Source organism: Chrysochloris asiatica, unplaced genomic scaffold (genome assembly GCF_000296735.1).
Source record: "Chrysochloris asiatica unplaced genomic scaffold, ChrAsi1.0 scaffold00001, whole genome shotgun sequence".
Taxonomy (NCBI): Eukaryota; Metazoa; Chordata; class Mammalia; order Afrosoricida; family Chrysochloridae; genus Chrysochloris; species Chrysochloris asiatica.
The window spans coordinates 54,410,300-54,421,825 of NW_006408519.1; positions in this window are offsets into that span (position 1 = coordinate 54,410,300).

Below are 11,526 nucleotides of genomic sequence, written 5' to 3' on the forward strand. Positions count from 1 at the left end.
AAAGTGAGCTGAAATAGATCAGTATTGGTCATTTTGAATGGACAGTCATATGATTTACTATGTGCAAATGATAAATTGAAGAGGAATAGTATCACATTCATCATCAAAAAGAGGATTTCAAGATCTATCTTGAAGTACAATACTGTTTGTGATAGCATAATATCCATATGCCTACAAGGAAGACCACAAGTCCTGGGGTGGCTCTGTAGGATAAGCATGGGCCTGTGAGGTTGGTTTGAACCACAAGGTTGGTAGTTTGAATCCACCAGCCACTCCTCAGAAACCCTATACAGGATCGCTAAGAGTCTTAACTGACTCGAAAACACTTAACAAAAACAAAAAAGACCAGTGAATACCATTAATAATCAAATCTATGTACCAAAAAGTAAAGTCAATAATGATGAAACTGAAGAACGCTACCAACTTCTTCAGAGACCTGGTATGTCGCTGCAGGTTAATTCGCTGGACTGCAAGGTCCATGATTTAAACTCACCAGCCACTCCTTGGAAACCCCATACAGGGTCTCTATGGGTAAGAAGTGACTCAACAGCACTTAATAATAACAACCAGCATCTTCAGTCTGAAATTGATCAATCATGCAATCAAGATTCATTGGTAATTACTTGTGATTAGAATTAGAAAGTGAAAAAAAGACAAAACAGGAAAACTCAGTAGTTGGAAAATATAGCCTTGGTTATAGAAAGGATCACATGCTTTTGCAAGAGCAATAACTTAATTATTGCAAATACCTTTTTCAACAACATAAATGGCAACTATATACATTATATATTACATAAAAATTATGTAACTATATCATTGCCTCATAGACTACACAGGAATCAAATTGACAACACCTGTGAGAAGAGATGATGGAGAAACTTAGTATCATCAGCCAAAACAAGGCCAGGGGCTGGAATAGGCCATAAATTGCTCACATGCAAACTCAGATGAAACTGAAGAAGATTAAAAGCAATGTATGAGAGCCAAAATATGTCTTTGAGTATATCCCAACTGAATTTAGAAAGCATCTCAAGAACATATTTCATGCATTAGATACTAATGAGCTAACCAGAGGAGTTGTGGAATGACATCAATAATAACTGGAAAAAAAATATGAAATAAAAGAACAGATAAAAACAATTCAAAGTACAGTTCAAGAAGACAAAGTCTAGTACTGTGTTGAAGCTAGAATATTTGGAGCTAGAAAACCAAAAGGGAAGGACACACTCAGTTTTTCTCAAGCTGAAAGAACTGAAGAGAAAAGTCATGCCTCAAATTGAAATACTGAAGGATTCTGTGGAAAAAATATTGACTGACACAGGAAACCTCAAAAGAAGAATGAAGAAATACACATAGTTACTGTCCCAAAAACAATTTGTCAATGTTCAACACTTTCAAGACATAGTACATAATCTGTAATCAAGAACCAATGGTAATTGAGAGAAGATATCCAAGAAATACTGAAGGCATTGGCAAAAAACAAGGCTCAAGAATTGAAGGGATTATAAATTGAAATCTGTCAACAAACTGGTGCAGTGCTGAAGAATGGAGATGCTCACTTAACAATGCTAAGAAATGTGGAAGATAGCTAAATGGATAATCAATTGAAAGAGATCCATATTTATATCCATTCCAAAGAAAGGTGACCCAACAGAATGTGGAAGTCATCTAACAATATCATTAATACTGCATGAAAGTCAAATTTTGCTTAAGATAGTTAAAAAAATGAATGCAATATTACATCAACAGAGAGCTTCGAAAAATTCAAATCAGATTCAAAAGAGGACATGGAACTAGAGATATCATTGCTAATGTCAAATAGAGCTTGGCTGAAAGCACAGAATACAAGAATGATGTTTGCTTGTGCTTTACTGACTATACATTTGATTGTGTGGATCACGACAAACTCTAGATAATGTTGGGAAGAACAGGTATTCCAGAGGAACTTTTACATTAAACAGGAGGCAGTTTTTCTAATAGAACAAATGTCTACTGAATGATACAAAATCAGGTAAGATATGTGCCAGGGTTGTATCCTTTCACCATATTTATTCAATCTGTATGCTGAGCAAATAGTATGAGAATCTAGATTCTATGAAGAAGAACATGGCATCAGGACTAGAGGAAGACTCATTAGCATGAGCTATGCAGATGGCATAACCTTCCTTGCTGCAAGTGAAGAAGACTTGAAGTACTTAATGATGGAAGTCTGAGCACACAGCTTTCAGTATGGATTGTACCTCAATATAAATAAAACGAAGAAAATATTGAGTTTGTCAAATATTTGATTTTGCTTGGCTCCATAATCAACACTCTTGAAAACTGTAATTAATAATTCAAATGATGTATTAAATTAGGCAATTCTGCTGTAAAAGGCCTCTTTAAAGTATCAAGAACAAGGATGTCAGCCTGAAAACTAAAATGTGCCTGACTCAAGCCATAGTATTTTTAATCACCTCATATGCATGTGAAAGCTGGACAATGAATAAGGAAGACCATAGGAGCATCAACATAATTGAATTACGATATAGAAGGAGAATATTGAAAATACTGTGGACTTCCAGAAGAACAAACCTGTTTTGGAAGTACAGCCAGAATATACTTTAGAAGAAAGGGTGATGAGACTTTGCTTCATATGCTTTGGACTTGCTGGCAGGAGGCACCAGTCCCTGGAGAAGGACTTCATGCTTAGTAAAGTAGAGAGAGGGTCAGTGAAAATGGAAACCCCCAACAAGATGGAGTGACACAGTGGCTGCAATAGTGGGCTCCAAAATAACAACACTAATGTGGATAGCACAGGGCAAGCAGTTTCCTTCTGGTCTACATAGGGTTACTATGAATTGGAAGGACTCTAAGTCACCTAACAACAACAACAGTTGGGTAAAAGTTTACAGAGCAAATGCGTTTTTCATTGAAAAATTTGTACACATTTTATATCATGACATTGATTGCAAGCTCCTCAATGAAACAGTAGTCTTCCCATTTCTTTCTGGCTTCCCCATGGTTTCAAAGCATTTCCAAGGCTTTACAGGGGAGTCCGAATGTGATGCTGTAAGATAAAAACTTAACTGCTAACTTCAAGGTCAGTAGCTCAAATCCATCAGTCACTCCTTGGAAACCCTATACAGGGTCACTCTGAATCGGAACTGACCAGATGGCACTGAACAAAACAGCAATCTTTACAGGAGCTGACTATCACATCTTCCATCATCAATTGCAAATATAGTCAAAATAAATTCTGTATATCCTCCACATAACTATAACAAAATAAATTTTGTATATCCTTCACATAACTATAACATCTCACATAATCATGATTCATTGCTTCGTTAGGTACCATCCAGTTGGATCCAACTCATAGCAACTTTATGCCTAACAGAACAAAACACTTGCAGGTCCTGCACCAACCTTATGATCCTTGTTAAGTTTGAGTCAATTTCTGCTGCCACTGTGCCAATCCACATCATTGGGGGTCTTTCTCTTTTTCACTGATCCTCCACTTTACCAAGCATGATATCCTTCTCCAGAGACTGGTCTCTCGTTGTAATATTTCTGAAATTTGAGAGACTTCCAAAGAATCTTTTCCTGGTTTCCGAAGCGCATTCTGGCTGTACTTGTTCATTCACAGATTTGTTTATTCTTCTGGCAGTCCATGGTACTTTTAATATTCTTCTCTAACACCATAATTCAAATGCATTGAGTCTTCTGTTGTTGTTTAGTGCCATCAAGTCATTTCTGACTCTTAATAACCCTGTGTAGGGTTCCCAAGGATCTGCTGGTGAATTTGAACCTCCGACCTTGATATTCAAACCAATCATTCCGTTCAGTGCTTATCCCATGGCCACACCAGGATTCAATTCTTCTGTGGTCTTCCTTATTCAGTATCCAACTTCCACATGCAAAGATTATTGAAAACACCATGGCTTCAGTCAGGCATACCTTAGCACTGAAATTGACATCTTTGCTACTCAGCACTTTAAATACATCTTGTGCAGCAGGTTTGCTTAATTTAATAGCCATGATTGGTTTATTAAAACTAAAAAAACTGACTTATGTTTGAAACTTACAAAATTTTACTGAGCATCAAAGTCAGTGTGAAACTCAAGGTGGGTGGTTCAAATTCACCAGTCGCTCCTTGGGGGATAAAAAAAAAAAAGGTTGCTATGAGTCAGAACTGACTAGACCAGGTGGCACTTAATAAAACAACAACAACAACAAAAATGTATCATTTAGCAAATTGGGGAAGGATTAATTTAAAAACAAAAATTGTAACTATAGCCATAGTTTGCTTTTTGTGAATGTTTTATTGTGTTTTAGTTGAAATTTTACACAGAGAATTAGATTCCCATTCAGTAATTCATACACAATATTTCAGCACTCTCACCATTTCTAAACCACCTACACCATTTCCATCCATTCAGTTTCCTGGTATCTACTTGCTTTCTCATCTTTGCTTTTAAGTAACTGTTGACAATTTAGTATTGTATAGTTGATTGCTTAAAGAAGCACATTCCTCATGGATTTTACTGTTTATTTTATAGGCCAGTCTATTAGTTGACTGAAATATGACCTCTGTGGCTTCAATTACATATTAAAAGAGTTACTTAGGGCAATAGTCTCCAAGGTCCCTTTAGATAGCCAATGTAATCTTGATACAAGGGGATTGTGGAAAATCAATTAAAAGAATCTTTCTATGAATCAATTTGGCATATGTAAATTCTGAAATTCCACATTAATAATCTATTACTTCATAAGAGTTAAATTTAGAATGAATATTTAACCAAAAAAGATATTAATTGATGCATTCGTTAGTAAATAAAATTATAACTAATCTAAAAATTCTATTAAAGGATTATGGAGTCCTAGTGTGGCACTGCAAGATAATGCACTGGGTCAAAAGATCAGTTTGAACTGCAAGGTCAGCAGTTCAAACCTACCAGGTGCTTCTTGGAAACCCTACACAGGGTCACTATGAGTCGGAACTGACTTGATGACACTTAACAACAGCAACTACAGATTACTTATAATTGTGCTTCATTTGCTTGTGTTGTTGTTGTTAAATGCTGTCAAGTTGGTTCTGACTCATAGCTACCATATACAGAGTTTCTAAGGAACTGGAGAGTTTGAAATGCCAACCTTGAGGTTAACAGTCCAGTGTTTGTTCTACAGAGCCATATCAATATATAAAAATGATTCTGAAGAAATACATTTATTGATTTGGAAAATGATCACAACACATTATCAAGTAAGAAAATATAAAATATCTTCATTAGATACACATATGAAAATATAAATGCTTACATACAGAAATGTATATTCTAGCATGTAAATGATGTTACTCCTGATAATTACTTGCTTTTATTAATAATTTAATAATGTTGCTTGTGCTTACTTGTTTTATTCTTCTTTGTTTATAAATTTTATATACATTTTAATATTTGATGCTAAAATAAAAGAAAATAAGTCCTAATCATCATCAGGTAAATTAACCAGGCAAATAGCTATCACAAAAGTTTTCTTTGTATTAAAAAGTACCACCAGTAACTACTTAGAAATCTTTTCCCAAAGCAATGGTATGAAAGGGTTCTAAAAAATTTACAGGAAATGAGAATGTGTTCCATCATTAATATCATTAGAATTAAGTTAAAAACTGAGATAAGGCTCTAAGGTCACGTGGAGTCTTTAATGGAGCATATGCTTGATTCAATAGAAATGTTAGGGCAAAAACATTTGCATCAATGAACTACACATGAATTAAAGATAAGTGAATAAAAAACCTTAATGTACTGATTTGAAGTCACAAAATCTGTATAATTGTTAAATGTTTCATTAATTTACCAAATGGTTCCTAGTGCATGTCTTTTCCTATTTGCAAATTAGAGATAGTACAAAATACATTCAGTCTCTGCACCATGCAGAATGTTAAGCTAATACTTACAGTACACAAGACATCTTTGGAAGAAACTACAATGAGTATCAATAGAAAGTATATCTAAAAAGAGATGGGTTTGTGACTACAGATCATTTTTGAAATACTACTGAACTTCAAATGTGCTTGCTCTAATAATATTAATAATGGTACAGATAGTAGAGTATTATATAGTTAAAATTGTTAAGGCACATGATCTTTCTCTTGATAGTCACACAAATCTGTGAAATAGATAAGCAAATTTGTCCATATATGGAAGACTGAAATCTAGAGATGCTAAAACGTGTTTCTAGATTGGTCAGACAGGAGCAGTCAGTTACTGACATTTCTCTTTAAAATAGTTCTTGACACAATTTCACAAGGAGTCAGTAAGGCTTGTGAAAAAGACATTATTTCATATAACATCAGTCGGCAAGACTAAAGAAATTTCGCTTACCGAGGAAACGATGCTGTATAAAGATGAGAACTGTGCTCCAATGTTGACATGCTGGCTTGGATAACAGGAAATCTTGCATTTACTTTTGCTTTCTTTTGTTTGAATTAAAAAGAAACCTGGGTTTACAGCTTGGTTTATCTCTCTTAGTGACTATGGGATTTGAGGAGCTTTGGTTTCTTCAACTTTAAAATGAGAATATTGATACTCTTCTCCAAATGAAGGAATAAAGTATAAATTTGATTCTGAACCTGAGAAAGAAATACAGAAAATCTCCCATTCCAAACTAGACAGTGCTTTGAAACAATAACAGCCCATTTACCAAAATTAATTGCATCAATTGTTGTTGTTTTTTTAAAGTTTTTATTGTGGATTGAGTGAAAGTTTACAGGGCAGATCATCAGTTTTACATTCACCAAATCATACACCTTTTTTCATTACAATGATTATATCCCCTCCATGTACCATCAGTTAACAGTATTTCTATCTATCCACTTTAGCTTTAAAACAAAACAAAACAACAAAAAAAAAAACAACACTTAGGCATATACAATAATTTACTTCTCCAAAGGACACATTCTGTAAGTCTGTCTCCTGGCCACCAGCTCTTAGTCGCTCTCTTCCCATAAATCTAGAGCCTTCAGCCGCTACCCCTCTCCAAGACTCCTTCTCTGCCTTCGTCTCTGGCGTCACTGCTTCTCTGGCTAATGTCCTGTGTTTTGCTTCTGCACTTTGCCCTTGATGGTCCTAGGGTCCTCTGTTTCTGGTGTAAGATTAACCACTCCCCTGTTTTTGTTACAAAACTTCACCTTTACAATTGCCAAAGTTGCAATTAGTCATGATAAGAATTATTCACTATTGAGTCATACAAATCTTAGCCCCACCTCTTTTCACATGACCCATCTAGACAAGATGAAATCTATTCAGTGGGGACTCTTTCTTTCCCCCCATACACTTAAATTAAACTCACTCTTGGAACCTTGTAAGCCAGTCACTTCATGCCTTTATTGCCCCTTCTGTTTAGGTAGCCAATGTCTAAGTTGCCGGTCCCTATCTACCCTGTGTACAGAGGGGATAGAATTGATACTTGATGTGAAGACTCCTTCCCTATCTGTTGGTATTTAGAATAACTACCTCTCTGAGTATAGGTCAAGATCATCAAATTATAGCAATTTACCCTTGTTTCCTTTATCAAAAAAAAAAGTTTCATATTTTTTTGTTATCTTCCTCCAGTTGAGTTCTGAGTATCCAGTCACTGAGGCTAGGTCAAATGGGCACTGTCTGCAAGTTTGGGTGTTCTTGTGTCTTGTGCATCTCCCCTCACTTCATATAAGCTGGATGCTTCACTCTCAGCTCTAGCCCTCTGTGGCTATGTCCATGTTCATGGGCTCAAGTGTCCTCAGGTCTCCCCACACTTTGGACCAACCAGCCCTTCCTCTTCTCGCTCTCATCTCCATGTCAACAGGAGTCGATGGACTATGGTTGCACTCAGCCCATTTCTTCATTGCTGCCTTTCCCCCTCCTTCACTCACCAGTAAACCAATGTAGTCACCAGCAAGCTTACATGCTTGTTTGTGTGTTCCCTTTGAGTTTCAGTCTTAGAGGGGAGTTTGTCCTGAAGGAACTTGATTGCTTACCTTGATGGCTTCTTGGCGAACAACTTGCTTATTCTTGTAGTAGCCAATCATACTGACATTTTTATTTTGGGTTTTTCCTGATGATCTTTCTTTGAAGATGTATCTTCTGTCACTCGAGCTGTTCCAGGCTGGTCTGTTTGTCCTTTCTAGTGGGAATGTCCCACCTTATACAGTTCTGGATGGGACTCAGGATTCCACCTAGGGTCCTATTCTCTATAAAGGCTTTGCAAGAGGCCTATTTCACTGGGCAAGTTCTAGAGCCCCTTTTAAGTATTCCAATCAGTTATAGGCTGAAGACAGGCTTACAAGTTTTCTCTAAACATGTGTCCCAACTTCCTTTCTATCCCACTCAAGTGTCTATTTTACAATAGTAGGAAAAGGAAACTAATATTCATAAGACAGTCAAGCATTTTAGTATTATTTCCCCTCTTCTAAAGCTATACCTAGATGCCTGTATCCCAGAGCCCCGTTGTTCCAAGGTTGAGCATACATCACTATTTACTTCTGTCCCACTTAGGACATGGACACCTGTTTCAGTGTTTCCCTATTTATTTTGTTCTTCCACCTCCTCCCACTTCTTGTAGTACCCTCCCCAACATCTGACCTAAACCCCCCACCCAACCCCATTGTTGTGGTTACCTTATATTCCATTAATTCTTCCCTCCATTTAAGACAGTCTATTTTTATCCTGTAATCTAGCTGACCTTCCCACACATCAATCATTTTTAAGAATTTTAAGCATAATTTAAGTGCTTGAGACAATACCTTGCATATAGTATCCAGAAGTTATAGTTAACATTAAAGTCATTTTGGTGCTTTTTATGTCCTATAAAAGTAGCCTTCACTGTTGAGCTTAATTTTGATAAATTGATTTTTATTTCAAAGCCAATTTCTCAGGTTAAATACCCAACATATTGGTTCTTAGGTGACTGGTCATCTATATTATGACCAAATTTGAGAACAAATATTACCTGTGCTGGTTAATTTAGGATTCCTGATGTGGCACTGTAGGATAAGTAATGGACTGCTGCCTGCAGTTGGCAGTTCAAACTCACCAGTAGGTTTAAACTCAAAAACCATAAAGAGGATCACTGTACGTCGAAACTGACTCAATGGCACTTAGCAACAATAATTGTTTAATTTAGGAGAGCTACCAGTTTCCACCAGCTCCAGCGCTACTACTGTAGTAAATCAGTAGTCAGACCAGCTCTTGTAGTCGATTAACATATCCTCAGAAAGTTTATATGGGTGATGGACAAAGTTACCTTCAGCTTTCAAGGAGACACAGATGAAACAACAAGTTGCTCAGACAATCCCTTGCAAAGCTGCACTGTGACTATTGTTAAATGCTGTCAAGTCAGTTATAATTCAACACTGTACAGGAAACAGAACAAAACACTGCCTAATCCTGGGATATCCTCAAAACTGCTGCTGGATTTGAGCCAATTACTGTAGTGACTGTTTTATTGAGAATTTCCTCCTTTCTGTTGACCCTCTACTTTATCAAGCATGATGTCTGTCTCCAGGGACTGGCTCCTCTTGATAACATGTTCAAAGTATATGAGAGAAAGTCTTGTCATATTCACTTCTCAGGAGCAAACTGGCTATATTTCCAAGATAGATCTGTTTCTCTAACTGACAGTCCGTGGTATATGCAAGATTCTTTGCCAGCACCATAATTCAAAGACAACGGTTCTACACTCTTCCTTATTTGTTGTTTAGCTTTCATATGCATATGAGGTGACTGAAAATACCATGGGTTGGTCAGGTGCACCTTAGTCCTCAAAATGACATTTTTGATTTTTAAAACATTAAAGAGGTCTTTTGAAGCAGATTTGCCAAATCCAACACTTCATTTGATTTCTTGACTGCTGCTTTTATGGACTTTGGTTGCTAAATCAAGTAAAATGAAACCCTTAACAATTTTAGTCTTTTCTCCTTTTATCATGATGTTACTTAGTGGTCTAGTTTGGAGAATTTTTTTTTTTTTTTAAATGTTGAGATGTGATTAATAGTGTAGGATTTTTAGTCTTTGATCTTCATAAAAAAAATGCTTCAAGTTCTCTTGGCTTTCAGCAAGCAAAGTTGTGTCATCTGCATATCGTAGATTGTTAATACGTTTCCTTCCAGTATGCCAGGTTCTAAAGATGCAAAAATGCCCTTAACAGAAAGGCTGTGCATTCAGCTTAACCTACTTTCCATACCTGATTATATGGGGATGGGGTGAGATGGCCTGAGGATCTCAATACACAGCCAGCATCTGCCATCTGGCAGGATGGGTCACCTGAGCCCCTAGGCATTGAGGTGGTCTCACATCACCATTCTTGGGGAGATGATTCAGTGGTAAAATGCTCACCTTCCATGAAGATTGTATCATTGGATTAGAGTCCAAAGCACTTCATGTGCAGTTACCAGCTGCCTGTCAGTGAAGACTTGCATGTTGTTGTTATTGTTATGGTAGGGAACAGGCTTTAGCACGGGTTCCAGATTCAGCTGGTGAAAAAAAAAGACTTGACAAGTTACTTCTGAAAACTGGTCAAAGGAAACTTTGAATCACAACATTCAAACTTGAAACCAGTCCTGGGGATAATACAGAATCAGACGGTGTTTTGTTCAGCTGTGTATGGGGTCACCAAGAGTTGGGTCTCCATGAGTCAGTTTCAGCTTTTCAGCTGTTAACAGCAACATTTAGAATACATATTTTATGGTCCTTACTAGTGTTCTCTCCAATTATTCCTTCTCATTAAATCCCCAGATATCTCTCTGAATGAAAACCCTGGCAAGGGATGCTTCCGTTTTAGGGGGAGACTATAGATTTCCCTCCTGCAGACTTCCCAACTTTTTCCTTCCACTGTTTTCCACAGGCCTGGATTCCCTAGAAAAGAAGTTAAAGATGGGGGGCTAGGTCAGCCAGTAAGACCAGGGAGTCTCCTACCTCAACATCTTCTTTCCCTACCAACATACACCCATCCCTTCTCTACTGCCAGGTTTAGTTGATGAGAGATTTGGGGATAAGGAGTAGCTAAAGGAGATGATTCTGGTGTGCCTCTCTTTATAGGATCAGCACTGGACTGCTAACCACAAGGTTGGCAGTTCAAACCAGCTGCTACTTGGAATCCCTATATAGGATTGCTTTGAGCCAGAACAGACTCAATGGCACTTAGTTTACATTTCAGATCTATTGACTTACTAGCCTATTTGATCTTGAGCAGCTCATCTGTCATGGTCCCGTTATAGAGAGTATACATATATAGTTGTTGTTCAGGGCCGTAAAGTTGGTTCCAATTTATAGAGACCCTGCACAGGGTTTTCAAGGAGAAGCTTGTGTGTTTGAACCACCAATTTTATGGTTAGCAGTACTAATCCTACAGTGCCACTTCCTGAAAACCCTGCACAGGATCTCCATGAGCCAAACTGACTCGACAACACTTAACAATGACAACAGAAATGGAGTCTTGATGTGGTGCTGTAGGACAAGCACTAGACTGCTAACCATGAACTGGAAGATGTAGCTTAACAATAACAAC